Here is a 20596-nt window from a genome sequence, read left to right as displayed (position 1 = left end):
CAGAACGACGATGAGAACCCCTACAGGGGAAACTCCTTTCAAGCTAGCCTATGGAAGTGAAGCAGTCATACCTGCAGAAGTGCACATGGCCAACCACAGGGTGACGATGTATCAGAATAAGGATAACGAGGAGCAACTCCGTTTAAGCCTCGATCTAATAGACGAGCTAAGGACGGACGCGGAACATAGGACGACAAGGTATAAAAACCTAATGGCTAGGCAGTATGATGCAATGGCGAAGCCGAGGCAATTCAACATAGGAGACCTCGTCCTTAAAAAGGTTTTTTTGACAACCAAGAACCCGGCTCATGGGAAACTGGGGCCTAATTGGGAAGGACCCTATAGAGTTATCAACTATAAAAGGCAAGGATCCTACTACTTGAAGGTCTTGGACAGGAGAAAATTGGATCATCCTTGGAATGTTGAGCACCTGAGAAGGTATTATCAGTAAAAGTGCTAGCCTGGACGAGTGTTACTATGGACGAGCTTGGAGCCTGTTTGTAACTTATGTTCTACTTATGTTTAATAATGCTGCTACTTTATTATTTATGTTGTGGTTATGAACAAAGTTATGGATTTGTTTGTACTTGTTAAACTCTCTGGAAGGCATTTGCTTCTAAGTATATGCCTCGTTTGTGAACAATATTTATAACATATGCATAATGTTGTGTGAATCTTAGTTTCTATGCTATTTTTCATTCAAATTAGTTCACAAGACGGCTGAAAAGCCTAAGACGAGAAAATTCTCTGGATGCGGAGATGTAACGTCAATAAGCTTTCCTAAGGGCAAAGCAGAGCAAGGCATGCTCGTCCAAGTAATGGGCAAGGTAAAACCTTAGCTTCCCTGAGCAAAAAAAGCAAGTCTAGAGGATGTTCGTCCGTACAATGGACGAGGTAAAGCATAATGCATGTCCAACCCATGGACGAGGAAATGCATAAGCAAGTGTTTAACTTATTGATTAAGACGCCTAATAAAACAATCCAATTTATGGACGAGTGAAAAGTTGTGTCTTATCTTCATTAAAGGTGAAAACCAGCTAAGTTTAAGGACGAGTAATGCTGATAATCATCATTTCACCAAGACGAGTTATACTAGCGAAATTCAAAGTATGACAAGAAAATGTATACGTATATACTTAAACAAGAAGGAATTACTTCTATGGACGAGTAAAAATTTGAAACAAAATAACATCACAAAGAACTCTCGTCCATACAATAATAGAAAAGAAAGTCAAGCAATTGTTTAAGGGTGGACAACTAATGTCCAAACACCCTTACGAAAGTAAAGCCAACTGTTGATAGCTCATCCTAAAACTATGGACAAGCTTAGTGTACTTGAATTACATTAAAAGGTCCCAAGACCAAGGACCAAACAAAACTTAAAAAAAATATATATAAGAATACAACGGTAACCAAAATATTAAAAGCTCATCTTCAGGTAGGAGGAGCGTCGGTGTTTTGGTCGTCCTGATGTGGCTAAGTGGTAGCGTCGTCCTTTATATTGACGTCTTCTGAACTCGTCTGGAGGAGGGAGCTTGTAGGAGCACCACTAAGATTGAGCTTGATAGAACTGAAGTCAATGTCAAGGAAGTTCTCTACGGTGTCCATCCTGAAGTCCTCAAACCTAGCTGCATAGTTGGTATCCAGTAAGTCCGTAAACTACTTGGACACCTTAAACTCCACAACTGCGTCTTCCTTGGCTTTCTTAAGAAGAGCACTCAACTCGTCATTCCTCTTTTGCAAGTGGTCAAGACAAGTGTCCTTCTCCACAACATCAGTCTTCAGCTTTTAAATTTGGTTTTGCAGCTCCTTTGCCTCTTCCTTGGCCTTAGCAGTTATCTCAACCCACCATTTACTCTCGTCTTTCACCTCTTTGATCCTCCTCTCCAGTAAGACCCTCGTCTTGTCCAAATCAGTTGCTTGCTTAGACGCGACAATGAACTTAGACATTGCCTGAGTCAAAGTTTTGTTAGAGCAAAAATACGTCTACCTTGCTAACAGGACGAGACCAAAAAAAAAAAAAAAAAGAGGGAAAAGAAAAAGCTTGCATACCTTGAAAAGGTCATGAATGCCAGAATGCTCAAAGTCCTTCAAAGACATGTTGTAGTAAGCTGTCACGTCTGCATCTGTCACAACCATCCCAAACCTTTCTCAAGCTAGATCCTCATTCCTAATAAGGTTTTGAGGTACCTGTTGGGAAGGTTGAGACGAGGAAGGCGCCTTGGTTGTGGACGGGACCTACATAGGAGGATCCTTGAGCTCTGGATCATCAAGGATCTGAACATCCTCAAGCTCATGGATAGAGATGGACGGAGTGGACTGGACGTTCTTAGGCGTAGATGACCTATGCTTAGCTTTTTTCTCCTTGCGCCTGCTTGGGAGGTTCCCCAAGTTAACCCTTAAGGACAAGCTCTTTCTTTTGTCACCTGCTAATGGATGAGGTTGGGACGGTACCTCCTGCCCAGCTGCCTCGTTCACCACTTCTTTACCTTTGTTCTCCTTCATTGTAGCCATTCCTGAAAAGAAAGATGTCAAAAAAAAAAAAAAAAAAAAAAAAAGAGAGAGGGAGGGATGACAAGAAAACTTACGTCTATGGACGGTGAGCTCGTGTGCGATGGCTTCAGTGGACGGCTTAGGACCTAAGCCCCAGATGGCAAGACGTTAGAGAATTACCAGAGAATGAAAAGTCCTGTTAGTGTATAGACGAGCCTTCTGAATTCGCTCAATATAAAACCTGCTTAAATGAGGTCGTCTAGCACCTATAAAAAAAAAGAGAGAAGGAAAATTATTAGGTAACTACCTATAAGAATAAATATAATAAATAACAAAGTCACAGCTATAAGCATACCTTCAGGACGAAGGTTCTCTAACTCTCCTATGTAGGGAGGAAATGGGTCTTGGGCAACCTCAATGGGCGTCCAGCCCAAAAACCTGAGATGAAGAAGAACTCTGCCTTCCAGTTCCTATCTGAGGTAACTATGGACTTAATTAATCTATAATCTTTCCTTCTAACTGTAAATTGATAGAAGCCAAGGGATTGATTAATTTCGAAGGGCTTATAACAGTAGAGGAACTCGTCCACGATAAAAGGATGGTTCCCCTCAAACACCTCCCTCCACAAAACTTGCATAGAGACGATTAACCTCCATGCATTGGGATTGAATTGACAGACACCTAAACCTAACTTAGTAAGTAGTTCTCTAACAAAAGCATTTAAAGGTAACCTAAGTCCACCTAAAAGATAGGCTTCATAGATACCTATCCCAAAATGTGGTTGACAGCACCACTCCCCTCGAACCGCTAACCTAGGTTTAAGGTCGTCTGGGATTTGATACCATTTCTTAAGTAAATCCAATCTCCTATTGTCCGTCTTGGAAGCTACTCCTATAGCACAGCTATACATTACCTCAACCTCGTCTTGAACTGTGGACGAGGGAGCACTCGTACCAACCTTGGATCCGGACTCAGTCCTCGTCCTAAGTCCTTCCTGGAGAACCTCTAAAGGCACCCCAGGAACACCGGATGCGTACTCGTCCGTGGTGTTTCCTCCACTACTACTATTGCTATTACTACAATCACTAGAGCCACTAAAACTACTAGGATCATGGTATTTGTCTATGGCCTTATCCATGCTATTGCTAGATGAGGAAAGAACGGTCTCAAACATTTTAAAGAAAACTTAAAATCTGAGGACGAGAATTAAAAAAGTACTTGAATCTAGATGAGGGAACTAAGGACGAGAGGACACTTCTAGATGAGGCGTTAAGACGAGGAAGCTCAAGGAAGGAAATTTCAGAAATGTGAAAGGTACCAGAGGAATTCTACTATTTATAGGCCGTAAGCTTAGGTATTTGAAATGACGCAACCAATCAAAAACTGACACGTGGCATGCTCCTAAAAAAAAAACTAGATGCGACTGGTTACCAATGAGATTGTGACACATGGCACACCTAATTGCTGGCATTAAATACACATTATGAGAACAACATTAAACTTATCCTAGAGACGACCCATGGACAAGGGGGCAACTGATGGTGTCTAAAAATGAGCCAACTCCATATTCATCCATAGTGGTCGTTTAGAGAAGGAATAACAGAAAATGAGTTACTCGTCCTTGACATGCTCGTCCATAGAGGTTTTTGGATGAGTTCGTCACGTCTACTCTACAGCTTTTGGACGACCTTTCGTCCATCATTGCTTATGACGAGCTCAACGACGGTTATAGAAAAAAGAAGCATAAAATATAACCTCCATGGCAGTTATGGAGGTGTACTCTAAACTTTCCGGACTCCGTAAAGGTAGGGGAAGTTATTCAATAAATAACCGTTTTCTGAACCTATAAAAACAGGAATCTCCGACAAACAAAGGTAAGTTTTTCCAGACACAATCCCCATAAGTTTGGAATTCTCTATTTCAGAATAAAAGACTAACTTTATCATCGGAGGGTTTATGGCTGGTCAACCCCGATCTCCTTTGATCTTTCGTTTCTTCTTTTTCAGGCCCTCAAAATCATCAAAATCCTTGCCATCCAGCCTACTGACTTTCTAAGAATTATCAGATAGAACTATCAAATGTGAGTGAAAAATAAGGGAAACATTGAATGTGACAAAGGTATGGTCAAATGTGATGTTGGTACTACCTAATGTGATGATGAAATTGTCAAATATGAGAAAAAAAATAAGAGTACAACCAAATGTGGTAAAAGTATAGTCATATGTGATGTTGGTACTACTTAATGTAACAATGAAACCATCAAATGTGAGAAAAAAAATAAAGGAACTACCGAATGTGACAAAAGTACAATTATATGTGATGTTGGTACTGCCTAATGTGACAATGGAATTATCAAATGTGATTAAAAAAAATTTAAAGTATCACCAAATGTGAGAAAAGTATGGTCAAATATGATATTGATATTGCTTAATTTGACAATGAAACCATCAAATATGTGAAAAAAAAAAAAAAGAAAAAAAAAAAGGAAACCACCAAATGTGACAAAAGAATTATTACATGTGATGTTGGAACTGTACAATGTGAGGATAAAACCTTCAAATGTGAGAAAAAAAATAAGGGAACCACCAAATGTGACAAAAGAACTGTCACACATGATGTTGGTACTGCACAATATAAGGATGAAACTGTCAAATATGAGAAAAAAAATAAGGGTACCATCAAATGTGACAAAAAAGGTCACATGTGATGTTGGAACTGCACAATGTGAGGATGAAACCGTCAAATGTAAGAAAAAATAAGGGAATTATCAAATGTAACAAAAGAACCGTTACATGTAATGTTAGAACTATTGCACAATATGAGAATGAGACCGTCAAATGTGATGTTTTGGTAATCTAGTATAGCAAATTTACTACTAGTAGGTACCATACCTCCAAAAAAAGGAGTACAGTAAAATTACCTGGCTTATATATATATGGGGGAAATAATTTGGCTCAACCTAATTGGCTGCTCTTTCCTAATCATAGTAGGTTCTTGAAGGGTATAGTAGGTGACTACAACAGCTGAGACTAGCTAATTAGAATCCATTGTCTTTTAGGAAGAAAAATATGTAAGGCAAAATACTTGGACCACAGACAGCATGAGCATAAGACCTTATCTTGGATGAAAACTTCATGTACAAGACCTCATCCTAATCCATGACCATGAGGTGCTACTGGTATCCCTTGCCCACTTTGTAGTATGCATGAGTTAAGCTCATGCAAAAAATCTGAAATGAACCGACTCATACCCTCCAAACCACATTTTCTCAATTTCTTCTATATATCAAATGGGTTTGGGCCATGGTTAAAAAATAAAATAAAATAAAATACATGGATTAGGCTCACAAGAAAGTTGAGCTCGGCCAAATCAGGCTTGTAGATGTAGTGAAAAAGACAATGAACAGCGGCCTAATCCACCACTAAACCCACCATTACCAAGGCCTCAGGTTGCCTTGCTTCCTTTAAATACGTGAGTGACTTGGTGATACTTTTTCTTCCTTGTAAAAATGTCTTAATTAAGCTCATTGTGGATGTCAACTAATAGAGAAAAAAATTTGTGTGAAATTTTTTTTTTGATTTTTATCTTCACAAAATTGTATAATGTCGAAAGGCTTTAATGAGTATGCAAGTTGTTGAATATATTCTACGGCCTACAAAGTCTTAGAACTAGGGATGGCAAAATAGGCTCGACTCGCAGGTACCCGGTCCGACCCGACCTTAATGGGGCGGGTTTTACCCGATCCGTGAAGCAAATGGGGCGGGTTTGGGTTTTAACAAAAAAACCCGAAATGGGTTCAGGTATTATGCAAACCCGACCCGGACCCGACCCGTATACATATATAATATTTTTTTAAAAAAAATTTAAAACCCCTTACCCTAGATATAAATATACTTTAAACTCTGTAACACCTAGTCTCACACGTCGCCTCTCCTTCTTCATCTCTCAGCTCTCTCACTCACACGGCCACAAGCAGTAAAGCCCAGCTCTTTGACTCATATGCTGCTCTTCATCTCTCAGCTCTCTCATTCACACGGCCACAAGCAGTAAAGCCCAGCTCTCTAACTCTCTCATCGTTCTTCGTTTCGTTCTCGCCGATCTCGCACAGCCCTGAGCCCTCTCATCCTCCTCACCCATCTCGCACCGATTCCTTGCCAGTCAACCACCCCTTCACGGCCTCGCTCAGCTTCACTCTCACAGCCTCGCTCCACCTCTCTCTATTATTATTATTATTTTTTTTTTCTGGGTCCTCGTTGATCTCGCACAGCCCTGAGCCCTCTCATCCTCCTCACCCATCTCGCACCGATTCCTTGCCAGTTAGCCACCCCCTCACGGCCTCACTCAGCCGCCCCCCTCACAGCCTCGCTCTACCTTTTTTCTTTTTTCTTTTTTTCTTTTTTTTTCGGGGTTCAATTCGTCCATGTGAGTTTGTGTTTATGTTTATGATCTCTGTGATTGTGCTTATGTTAGCATTTGTGGTTGTGTTAGGTTTGTGATTTTGAAAGGAAAAATTATAAATATGAAAGTTGTGTTTGTGATCTGTGTTTATGTTTGTGTATGGGATTTTGGGTCAGAAAATGATAAATTTGAGATTTGTGCGTTTGTAATTTGTGTTTCTAATGTTGGGACGAGTATGATGGGATGGGCCCGTGAGGCCCGACGAGGCAGGTTTGGGGTGAAAAAAATAACCCATTTATAAAACAGGCCGGTTTCAGGTCACGGAGGCAGACCCATGGGTTGGATTTGGGTATAGAAAAACCCGCCCCGTTACCATTCCTACTTAGAACTCACAAAGTCATCTCCATATTCTACGGCCTTGACGGCAGAGTATGCGTGTTGCAGGTTTAAATATCATTTGTAAATAAATTTTCCCCTGGTCTGAAATGCTGCTGAGCGCTGTCATTCATATTTACATGTATATGTTTGATGCCTCACAATGACAAAATTTAGTGCAAGCAAACCTCTAGCAACACTTTCTTTTCCTTGTAAAATTTTTTTAATGCTAGAAATGTGTGTAACAAAGTTGATTTTGAATCTGATCATTTCCAAAATCATTTCCTTCACATACGTACACAGTAAGTATTTATATCTGAATTAGGACACAAAATCATTTTCCTTTTGCTGCAAAAGTAGCCATACCAATCCAGAAAACTCAAGAGAGTAAAAATTAAAAACATTATCAGAATCTCTAAATGTTTTTTCCCCCAAAAATGAAATGAAGAGAAAGATAAAATATTTGAATGTAGCCGAGGGTTCAGAATGGTCCAAAACAAAAGCTTTTTGGGCATCCTACGATTCGGCATATAACTGTGCGAAGGAATTAGTATTTGTGTTAGAGAGAGATTTACCCCTCTCTGCTGGGACCTTCGCATAATAATAATAATAATAATACATTTCAATTGTAATGTATGAAAATTAGATCTAAAAATAAAACCGAGCCCATAACAGAAAAAAATAAAATATTGGGCTCGGCGATCTGCTTTCAATACAATTTTCGAAGGCAAACTTGGATAAGAGTGCATCGATTTTGTATGGCGCTCCCTCCATAGGTCCCTCGGTAATTTTAAAAAGCAAAAAATTAAATTAAGTTAAATTGAAGATGCTCAGTGAATACGAACCAGAATATAATTCATCTTGCTTGATGCTTTATGATTATAACAAATCAACCAGCAAGCAATCGATTTGTATTACTCTTCATCGCATCTATTGCAACAAAACAAAGAGAGCATTTGCAGAACCCTAATTTCTAAGACCCTGTAGTGTAGATGTGTTTGTAGTTGTGAAGATGGCTGACTATATATATAGCGATACAATGGAGCTCTGATGCACCTAAACCGTAGGATGAAGTCACGAGTTTTTTTTTTCAGATCTAATGGTCTACCGTTGCACGAAAAAGAGTAATTTGTTTTAAATATAAATTTAGGGTTAAAACAAAAATTTATAATATACTCCATTTGCCCACTACCTCGCATTTGGCTCACCAAAATCTGTAATGACCCATGTGCCCAGAGGTATCGGATTGTTTTTGTAATTCTAGTTTTATTAATTTGTTTACTTTCCCTTTTCCTACTTAAAAATGAAAAAAGTGATTTAACAATGGTTCATTAAGGGGTGTTTTTAAGTCATTTGTTAATAGATCATTTAAAAAAAAAAATTAATATCACTTTTATAAAAAAATATAAAAAGTTGTCATAAAATCAATTACCCTTTTTTTTTTCTAATAAAAAATTTCTATTTTTTTTTTCTAAATCAATACTCTTAGAGCATTTGTTAACTTATCCCTTTAACAATTAAAGACATTCAATAAAACAAGACGAGAAGTTTTATTGTTTATTGTTAATCCTGGGTCATATGCTATTATATTTGTAAAATACATCTTATTTAAATCTAAAAAGCTTGGTCTAGTGATTTACAAGACTCATATATGAGGTCTTGAGTTCATCTCCTATCGAGCCTTAAGAGCCTTATAACTCAACAAGTTGGCAATTCTTGATGTCTCCAATGGAGACATTTAGGGTTGTGAGGGCAATTTTTTTGTTCACCTCGGGAAGCCAAGACCGAGACTCGACTTTGGGCTTAAAATATGGCCCAAAGGCTATCGGTAAAGTGTGAAAGACTCATTTTGCTCAAGGTATGAGTTGTATCCAACAAAGATTATAATAAAGCCCAAAAATACCCCTTGCAAAGATAAGTTAGCACAAAGGATGGCCCATTACAAAAAGTGCTTAAATAATAGTTCAGCGGTAAATAGGAGAAACTTCCAGTGTAGATGTTTGGAAAATTAATAAATGTATCCGCATAGTAAAAAATTATGCATTTCTTCCATATTCGGTTCATATAAAAGTGGGCCCATTATAACAAGTACACAAGTGGAAAATGGTCTAGCAATGAATATGACAGACCTCTAGCGGTAACATCTGATTAGTTAATAAATATGTTTACATGATAAAAATCATATATTTTCCTTATTATTATTAAGTCAACATGAGGGAAAACTTTTATAGTATCCAAGACATTATGGCCTTCATTATAATAGCAATAAACAAGGATTAAAGGCTTCATAATTACAAGTAAAAGAGGAAAAAATATGATGGAATAAAGGCATAGAAAAAGTGTCCATCTAGTGTAGCCAATGTTTAAACAAGATTTCTATGTGCCATATTATGCCCATAATGATGAATATGTGTGTATAGTAAGTGGTGGGAGTGACTTTATGGAAAGTATGAGTGAATATATGGAAATATGAAAGATGAAGTGGTGTTTGGCTATTTTCGGGAATGGTGTAAAGAGGAGTTGTTTATGACTATTTTAAGGTGTTGGGATTTTTTGAGGAGATGAAATGGGATGTTTATGGGTAAGTGTACATGGATATTTATGGATCAAAAGCTGATTTATGAACTAAAGGACTGATTTATAAGTTGAAAATAACATGATGGGTGAGGAATTTTATAAGGAGATCTTGTCTCTTTGATGAATTGACGGTAGTTTCTTTTATAGTGAAGCTTAAGGGATTGATTAGCAAAATTTAGAAGGGACCAGGTTTGACAGCAACAAAATCTCAGAATATTTCCTCTGAGATTTAATCCAAAATGGTGAGACTTGCTTTTAGAGTGCTTTGCTTATTTGGGTAATGAAGTTGGAGGCTGAGATACTCCTAATCTAGGCATTAAATGCTGGGACTTGGAGATTAATTTCATCCAATAGGATTAGAGCAAGTACGAGGACTAGAGATCTTGCTTGCTGCAATTAGAATTAGAGCTCAAGAGGGTTGGTTGACACTCCAAGCCAGGTGTCAACCATTGATGCCTCTGCTGGAACTTTTGCTGGACACACCCTTATGCCCTCTAAACCACTTTTCCCAAAATTTTCCCTTTAAGGATTCATGGGCTTAGTTCATGTATCAATTACATACATTTTTAGTAATAAAATAAACTATTTAGTTGAGGATTTCATGAGCTTGGAGGTTATGGCTTCCTTGAGTTGTGACCAAAACTTGGAGAAGAAGGGTATTTATTACCCATTAGCTTTTAGGTGTCAGCCTAGCCTCTAGTACTATTCATGTCAGAATTAGAAGTGGCAGAGAGGCTGATGGGATAGATGGCCAGCTCCTAGTTTGGTTTGGAAGCTTGGTTTCTTCTTGGGGTGATCTCCAGTGGAAGGCAGAACTGAAGGGAGTTATCTAATTGGGTCAATTTGCACGCTTGAGCTGTTTTGGCTGAGATTTCATGTTGGGCTTGGCTATGAGGGCTGAGTATTTTGGTGGGCCTCTAACTTGGTAGTTCTCTCCAATTGGGCCTATCCTTTTACTTTCTCTTTGTGAGTCCTACAAAATAGACAGAGCTACCATACATTGTTATGGATTTTTATTCCACATGGGTTTTAGTTGTTAGTAAAAATGAAATGTATTCATGAGCTTTAATAAATATTTGTTATAGGTTTTAGGTATTAATTTCCATACGTTTTAAATAATAAGTTGTATAGTTTCTCATAATTTTTGACATGGATTATTTTGTAAATGATATTTTCTTTAGAGCTTTTAAATAATGACCTCCAATGTTTCTTGTGAATATTATTTACCATGGGTTTTAAATAGAGGCAATATCCATGGGTTTCAAATAAAATATGGTAACAACCACTATAGTTGAATTATGTGATATTCTCATGGGTTTTTCTATAGATAATTATAATATGCTTGTAAGGTGAATAATTATTGTAGGGATCTGGTTTAAACTCCTAGCCTAAAAGGTATATGGACTTAGGCTCAAAAAGCCCAAAATAATAAATTTGTAGAGAATGAGTTGGAAAATTGGGCTTTAATGAATTAAGCAACAAATAAACAGATCTTGATAACAAAGAAAGGAAGATAATAAATTTACACTAAGGAAAAATATCCTTGGCAATGTCCGAGGAGACTGATTCCTATAAATTGCTCTTGAAACTCTATTACAATTTTGATTCCTAATTGCTATAATATTTCTCTTCTTTTTTTCGATCCCCTTCTCATAGAGGGTCTTTTATATTATATAACTCCCTTTGGGCCATCTTGACCATACACTTGTTGATTATTTGAGCCTTACTTAAGTGTTTGTCCCATTAGACACCCTTTTTGGCTTTCTGTGAGTTGTGGTAGCCAAGACAACACTGTTCAGGGGTCTTCTCCATATAAATGCAGCCAGAAAGTTAGCTGCAGAGCATTTAATGTGGTGGTAGCAGCTTTCCTTTAGATATTTCTGAGCTCCCAGCCTTCTGGTACACTCGAGATACACGTCCCTACCACTGGAGCCTCCTAGAAGGTTACCTTGAACCTTTAGGATACACATTTGAGTCGTGCTTAACCTATCCGAGAAGACATTTCTCCTCGGACCACCCTTCCGTTTGTATCTTACTCATTAGATTCCAAGCTTGATCCATCCAACATCATTCATTTGTTCTCGGGTCACTCTACTCTCGGCCAAGGCCCAAGGCCCAATATACCATTTGGGCCTTTAACCCTACAATTACCATGAGTTTTGAAAATAAATATTATGAATTTTTTGATATAAAATAAATAGTGACCATGGGTTCTTATATAAATTTCATAGGTTTATAATATGGCATGAAATAAATAAATGTCATGGGTTTAAGATAAATAATCATAATTCTCCATGGGCTTTATTATTAGCAACACAAATTCAAAATTCTTCATGGGCTTTATATATATTTGCCATGGATTTTGGAAAAATGAATAGTGTTACGTAACATAAATGGTTACCATGGGTTTTATATGATAGATTTCATGGGCTTGTAATATTATAGAAATAGGTTTAAGAACTTAAAACATTATTCATCATTGGACTTTAAGTGAAATACTTATGATATAGTATTTTGCCAAATATTGATAACCTTAGACTTTTGACTAAATAGTGCCAAGTAGCTAGTTAGGGCTTTTAATAGTGCCAACATAAAATGAGGTTTTGATATTGCTAATGAAAATTGGGCTTTTAAAATATTGCCATGTATAAGTATTCTTGGGTTTTAAATAGAATAGGATGTGTGCATTGGGCTCATAGTGCCGGTTTTGGGTTTAACTAAATAATGATAATAAAATTTGATAAGATATGAGTTTTTGGGCTTTTGTGATGGTTTATATCATGACCCAATTTAGATAATGAGATAGGAAATATTTTTGGGCCAATGGGATGAGAAATATTCATGGAGGCCAAATAATTTATGGGTGATATATTGGTATTTTTTGGTGAATAAATAAATGTGATTAAATAGGATTGGGGCAAGTGGCATGAGTAAAAAAAATTGTACCTCAACATTTATGGTCCGTTTGGTTGGAGGGGTGGAAAAGTGAAAGAATAGAAAATGATGGGAGGATGGAAAAGTGGAAGGATAGAAAAGATTTTAATTTCTCTTATATTTGTTTGGTTAGGAGTGGAAAAGTGGAGGGATGAAAAAAGTGATTTGTATAAATTTACTTATACATCCTTGTTAAAAAAATGATGGTCAATTAAAACAAAAAAGTGACCAAAAAAAAAAAAAAAGCAACCACCCAATTTATTGAAAAATAAAAATCATGTTCCAAAAAAAAATCATGTCTAGTTAAACCAAAAAAAAAAAAAGAAGAAGAAGAAAAATAAAACAACTATACACCCATAGCAAAAAAAGAAAAAAAGAAAAAAAAGAAAGAAAAAAGAAAAAAAAGAGGCAACATCTTGGAAAGAAAAGAAAAGAAAAAAGAAAAAAAAGGGCAACGTGCCCACCCACAGCCCAGGAAATCAAAAAATGAAAAAAAAAAAGCAACGTCTAGTTGTCCAGGAAAGAAAAGAAAAAAAGAAAAAAGAAAAGAAAGAGGCAATGTGCCCAGCACACACACACCAAAAAGAAGAAGAAGAAGAAGAAGAAGAAGAAGAAAGGAATTAGACATGGGCATTTTTGTCCATTAACCAGCCTCATTTTCTCTCTTTAGTTTTCTTTTCATTTTGAGGAGAAAACTTTTTGGTGAGCCCGAGGAGAAAATACCTGGGCCCCATAATTTATTTTCCTGCCTCCCCACCTAACCAAACATACTCAAAAAGTTTTTTTTTTCCCCATTTTCTCTCCAAAGTTTTTCATCCACCCTATTTCACCTCTAAACAAACACACCTTTAGCCCCCCAAGTATATGTGATCAGCTTGCCTTTGGTCACACATACAATGAATGAGTCCACAAACTTGTGTTGCATGGGTTGAAAGAGAGAGATGGTGAGCTTGAAAGAGAGAGCTTTTTCCTCTTTTTCTAAGAGTGAGAGAACCCTTTTATCTCCTCCCTAACTTCTATCATCCTCTTTTTTTGATACAATTCTTTTTTATTGAGCTTTTCTTTTACATTTATAGTTGATAGAGATAATTTTGTTGTTGGTGGAACTAAAGTTGCTGGCAAGGAGGTTAAAGAGATTGAGCCTCTTTTGCCACTACATGATCTATGGTGTTGTTATTTCCATTATTTCAGCAGTAATTGAGAAGGATAATCCAATTAGTGCACCTCTGAAGTAGGTGCTAAGAAGAGATATTCTAGTCATGAAATTGCATGGGCTCGAGCCGTTGCTGATGTTTTGTATCCAATGGTAAGAGCTTCTGTCAACCCCAATTTTATTTATGGGTCTTTGTGAGCCCATTAATGACTAGCCTAATTGAATAAGCTGAGAAATTGATAATAAAGCGTTTTACTGACCACATCATAAGGCCAATATCTTTGGTGATGTGATATTGTTCCATTGTCAGATTATATATCATGATCAGATATGCCACTGGGATCTAGAGATGCTGAATTTAATAGTTGTCTGGTTCATGGAGGACATATCTAGATGAGTAGATGTAGACATCGTATTTTGTACCCCTTACAACTCGGGTCCCCATTCCCCAATGATGCTCAAACTCTGTTAAGGTACATTTTTTTTTTTTTACACCTAATTTTATTAAAGTACCACCTATTTATTTTCAAACACCATTGATAAGTTATTGAGCTTTCAAAAATATTTTTTGCCCTATTATTATGTTAACCACAAATGTTTCATATTTTATTATCTAAATTAGGTCATGATATAAACTATCACAAAAAAGCTCAAAAACTAATATCTTATCTAATTTCATTATCATTATTTTACTAAACCCAAAACCAGCCCTACAAGCCCATTGCCAACTTGGCAAAATACTATATCATAAGTATTTCACTTAAAGTCCAATGATTAACAATGTTTTAAGAACATTACTACAATATTACAAGCCTATGAAATCTATCTTATAAAACCCATGGTAACCATTTAGGTTACGTGATGCTATTCATTTTTCCAAAACTCATGGCAAACATATATCAAACCCATGGAGAATTATGAATTTGTGTTACTAATATAAAAACCCACGGAAAGTTATGATTTATCTTAAACCCATAATATTTATTTATTTCATACCATATTATAAACCCATGGTAACTATTTATGTTATGAAATACTATATCATAAGTATTTCACTTAAAGTCCAATGATTAACAATGTTTTAAGAACATTACTACAATATTACAAGCCTATGAAATCTATCTTATAAAACCCATGGTAACCATTTAGGTTACGTGATGCTATTCATTTTTCCAAAACTCATGGCAAACATATATCAAACCCATGGAGAATTATGAATTTGTGTTACTAATATAAAAACCCACGGAAAGTTATGATTTATCTTAAACCCATAATATTTATTTATTTCATACCATATTATAAACCCATGGTAACTATTTATGTTATGTAAACATGGTTGTCAAAATCGTGATCTGGATTGTAAAATCGCATAATTTTACGATCCCACCTCATCAAAAAGTTTAAAATCGTAGTAAGATTGCGAAAATGGTAGGATCATATGTAGGATCGTGTAGGATCGCATAGGATCGTAGGATTGTATGGGATCCTACCGATCCTACCATTTGGCTTGATTTTTTTTTTTTTTTAAGTGGGATTCATTTGGGTAAGATAATCCACCTAAACCCACAAGCCCAACAGGTTATCAGAAGCCCAATAATAAATTGAAGTCCCAAATTTACCCCTATGTCAACATAAAATCTCAAAAAAACCTATAGTACTTAAGTTTAACGTTTTAAAAAACAAAGCCTAAAATATTTAGATGATGAAATGGGATATGACAATGACAGTGATTAGATTAGAAGAACCTTAGAATGTGAATTCTCTTTTGGATTTCATATTTGTGATTAGCTAGTTTACCGTAAATTAAGATCTTTCGGATTACATATTGTAAATTTGTGGTTAGCTAGTTTTTATATGCTAACTAGCCTAACTTATTTTGGATTTGGAACTTAGAATTTGGAAAACATTTTCCATATGTGTAGATAATATTTTGGTACTTAGTTGCTAATTAAACATGTACTAAACTTTTTAGACACATTATGTCAAAAGTTAAATATATTTTGTTTCGTTAGAATGACATAAGCATAATGTAGTGTGTGCTAATTACATTTTATGATGCAATTTTTTTTTTAATGGATGGATTCATATTTTAAGTGATCATATAACATACAAAGTCACCATCAATAGGTTTTTTGCTTAAAATCTGAAAATAGGTAGGATCTTACGATCCACAATCCGATCCTACGATCCATAATCCTATCTACCTCCCACGATCTTACGTAGGATCTCGATTTTGACAACCTTGTACGTAACACTATTCATTTTTCCAAAACTCATGGCAAACATATATCAAGGCTAAGGAGAATTATGAATTTGTGTTACTAATATAAAAGCACATGGAAAGTTATGATTATTTATTTTAGACCTATGACATTTATTTATTTCAACCATAATATAAACTCATGGAATTTATATGATAAGAACCCATGGTCACTATTTATATCACAATATTAATAATATTTATTTCCAAAACTCATGGTAATTATTCACCATACAAGCCCATTATGATTATCTATAGAAAAACCCATGAGAATATCACATTATTCCACTATATTGGTTGAAACCCATGAATATTGTCTCTATTTAAAACCCATGATAAATATTATTCTCAAGAAATATTGGAGGTCATTATTTAAAAGTCCCAAAGAAAATATCATTTACAAAATAATCCATGGCAAAAGTTATGAGAAACTATTCAAATTATTATTTAAAGCCCATGGAAATTAATACCTAAAATCTATCATAAATATTTATTAGAGCTCATGAATACATTTCAATTTTAATAACAACTAAAGCCCACATGGAATAAAAATCCATGGCAATATATAGTAGTTTTGTCCATTTTGTAGGGCTTGCAATGAGAAAGCAAAAGGATAGGCCCAAGTGAGAGAACCACCAAGTCATAGGCCCACTAAAGTACTCAGCCCTTATGGCCAAGCCCAACATGAAGTCTCAGCCAAAATAGCCCATGTGTGCAAACTGACCTAGCTAGAGAACTCCATTCAGTTCTGCCTTCTGCTAGAGGTCACCTCAAGAAGCAACTAATCTCCCAAACCAGATTAGGAGCTAGCCACTTGTCCTAGCAACCTCTCTGCCACTACCAATCATGATCTTAACAACACTAGAGGCTGGGCTGACACCTAAAAGCTAATGGGCAATAAATACCCTTCTTCTCCAAGTTTTGACCAAGATCTCTAAGCTCATGAAATCCTCAACTAAATAGTTTATTTTATTACTAAAAATTTATGTAATAGATTTATGAACCAAGCCTATGAATCCTAAAGGGGAAAATTTGGGAATATGTGGTTTGGAGGGCATAAAGGGATTTTCAGCAAAATCCTCTAAAGTGGGCTTAAACTTTGACACTTGGCTTGCGGTGTTGAATCCTACTTCTTAGGGTCCAAATCTTAGTTGCAGCACTAGGATTCCTTTTTAATGTTAGGATTAGTGCCCTTAAATCCTATTGTTTGATGCTATATGTAATATTATGTAGGACATTATGTATGACTTTATATTGTAATTAATAAAGCTGTTTTATTATTATCTGAAATAATGGTAACATGAATATTCAAATATTATCATATAGTTCATGAGATGCATAGTATGTGGTTTATGTGAAAAGTCATAGAAGATATAAATCACAAGTTCTTTGTAAACTTAGAATATAGTTCGTAGTCAGTGATAAAATTGGGCGTTTCATCTGTGAAGACTATAATATATCAACTAAGATGATTTGTCTTGATCATGGAAGTGGTGACTTCTAGTTGATATGTTGATATGTTTTAAGAGTTAAGGCATATTGAACTGGATCGCTGTGAAATTTATTATTCTCGTAACGACTGTCAATTGAATAATAAATCTCACAATTTATATTAACATGAACTCTTAATTCTGAGAGAATAATGGACCTAATCGTGGAATGTAGGTTGTTTTTATATATCAGGAGTGAGATCTAAAGTAACAATCAAAATCTCAGTATGTTGGGTAGCCACATTTAGTGTTGATGGAACATGTGTTCTTAAGATGGAATTCATAGTCTCTTAACGGAGATACAAAATATTCCCTTGAGATAAGTTTGATGGGATTATTATTCAGAGAGTTAGGCCTAACCACTTTGGTAAGAAATTACTAAAGTATATATTTATGAAATTGAATATCATAATATATGATGAATAACTTAAAAGGATTAAACCGGGTACTTAAGGATTAAGATGTAGTAATCTACAAAGTGGTAGTCTACATTTATGACTTTGTATTACTACGAATATTTTATGAAGGGGTTGCATGTACAATAAAGTCTTGGGATATAATTTATAGATAAGACCTAAAGTGCAACTATATTTATATAGTGGTATTAAATATAGTTAATGGTAACTTTGGACTTGTCAAGAGTTGACAGAAAAGCCCAAGGCCCATTGGAGCTAGTGTCTTATTGGTTTCTTTTGGTCCCACTACAAGCCACATACTAGAGCCCAATTGGAAAGGCCTAAAAGGCTAGCCCAATTAGATAGTCAGTTATTAAGAGAGAAACATACAGATTTTTAAAACGAACAACTTGCATGAAATGGTGTATGTGAGTGTTGGACACTCTCTAATTCTCTCTTGAACAAATTCACATTACTGATTGAGAGACCACACATCTTGGGCGTTAGTGGAATTGGAGTGAAGATTAAAAGTATTCCCAAGAGTTTACAATCTTTGTTTTGAAATTCACCATACCATGGTACACTCTCTTGTTCTTGTATTCTGAAAATTACATAGTACTTGTTATCAATTTCGAATGAAGTAGATTCGTTAATTTTCTGCTGTGCACATGCATTTTTCCATCAAATGGTATCAGAGCGGTCTTCAATTTCGAATTGTATAACATGTTTTGTGAATTTTGGAATTAGAAATTATAGTTTCATGTTGTTAGAAGATTACACATTTAATTTTCTGCATGGTTGTTGAAACTATGATTTGATAAAAACTGATATTGGTGTTATGATGTTGTTTAAATTTGAATTTAAGTATGTTAAATTGATCTTTAAGGCTATAGCATCAATGAAATTCGGTTTTGATATCATTCTCTGACTATCATGTTCGTATGTTAGTTGTTTGTTCAAGAAAAATCATAGAAAACTGCCCTAGAAATTTTTTGGAAATTCGAGTTTCATGAGTTTCGATCGATCGAAAATCACTTTCGATCAATCGAGTGAAACAGTGATCAGACTTTTAAATAGATTGATTTTCGATTGCTAGTCGATTGATCGAATTTGTTTTTCGATTGATCGAACAAGTCAAGTGGTCAAGTTCGAATTTTTTAATTTTATTCGATTGATTGAAGGGCACATTTGATCAATTGAAAGAAGGAAAATCAGAAATTTTTCTAAGTGTTTTCACATGTTTAAAGAGCAAGGCTATGTGTAATTAGATTATGCATGTTTTATAATTAAAAACCTTTCCTTTAAAACATCTAGTGGGAGAGAGATACAAGGGTTGGATCTTATGGCCTCCATTGTTGGTTTATTGTAGTGTGATTAAGCACCTCGCCTTGGCGTATATGCCTACCCTTCGGAGGGTGTTTAATTCATGGTACTACAGGTTAAACTTCTTAATGATGGATGATATGTGTTTTTACATTAAGAACGACTACGCTTCCGTGGAGTTACTTAATGACTCACATAGAATTCAGTCAATTGTGTACACTAGACTAAGTTTAATGTTAACCTCCCTTCGGAGCTATGTCATTATTACTTAGAGGCTGAAAGAAAAGTGGAAAATTATTTTTGTTTGGTAAGAGTTACCATGATAGCATTAATAATGAGAATGATTCTCGCATGATCATAGTGATTGGTATGACCTTGCTTCCGAGGAATATTAATTGCGGGATTGGGTTGTCGTTGCATATATTATATTATGGTTTTATTAAGGTTCCATACTATATGTTTATATGCTAAATTGATAATGTCTAGTTTACTTATTATATTCATGTTTATTGTTTTCAGATTTGAACATGGCATCATTTAGCCTACTTTTAACTATTCTTAATCAAAACAAACTGATTGGATCCAACTATGTTGACTGGAAAAGAAATTTGGACATTGTTCTTACTGCTGAAGAGCATAAATATGTGCTTACTAAACCATGTCCTAGCTTTCCTTCATTAGATGCTCCTCTTGAGGAAAAACAACAATATGATCGTTGGCAGAAATCTAATGAGATGACCAAGTGCTATATCTTAGCATCTATTTCAAATATTCTATAGCATAAAATGTAAGATGTGAAACTAGTTTCATAAATTATGCTAAGTCTGAAGGAGATGTTTGGTGAGCAAGACCGTTCTGCAAGGCAAGAGACCATGAGGCAAATTTATAATACCAAAATGGCTGAAGGTAGTTCAGTAAGGGAGCATTGTCTTACAATGATCTCTAATCTGAATACATTGGAAGTTTTAGGTGCCGATATTGATGGAGAATCCTAAGTGGATATGATACTCCAGTCACTACTAGAATCATTCAAGGAATTCAAACTTAACTATAATATGAACAAAAAGATTTATACATTGTCTGAATTAATGAATGAATTGGTAGCGGTAGAAGGCATTCTTGGTACTTCCAATGTTGAAGCCAATATTAGTGAAGCTTCTACTTCTCAACCTAAGTTGAAAGGCAAGGGTAAGAAAAA

General features: G+C 35.6%; 1 non-coding gene across 1 annotated transcript; it reads right to left on the bottom strand.

Annotated features, from left to right (window-relative positions):
• Positions 1-7729: 7729 nt before the first annotated feature.
• LOC115988224 lies at positions 7730-7865 on the bottom strand. The gene has a single exon (XR_004091399.1). It is a non-coding gene; the product is annotated as a small nucleolar RNA snoR145 (small nucleolar RNA).
• Between the last annotated feature and the right edge of the window lie 12731 nt (positions 7866-20596).

Source organism: Quercus lobata, chromosome 4, assembly GCF_001633185.2.
Source record: "Quercus lobata isolate SW786 chromosome 4, ValleyOak3.0 Primary Assembly, whole genome shotgun sequence".
Taxonomy (NCBI): domain Eukaryota; kingdom Viridiplantae; phylum Streptophyta; class Magnoliopsida; order Fagales; family Fagaceae; genus Quercus; species Quercus lobata.
The sequence above is the reverse complement of the archived record's forward strand: the minus strand, read 5'-3'. Positions and strand labels throughout refer to the sequence as shown.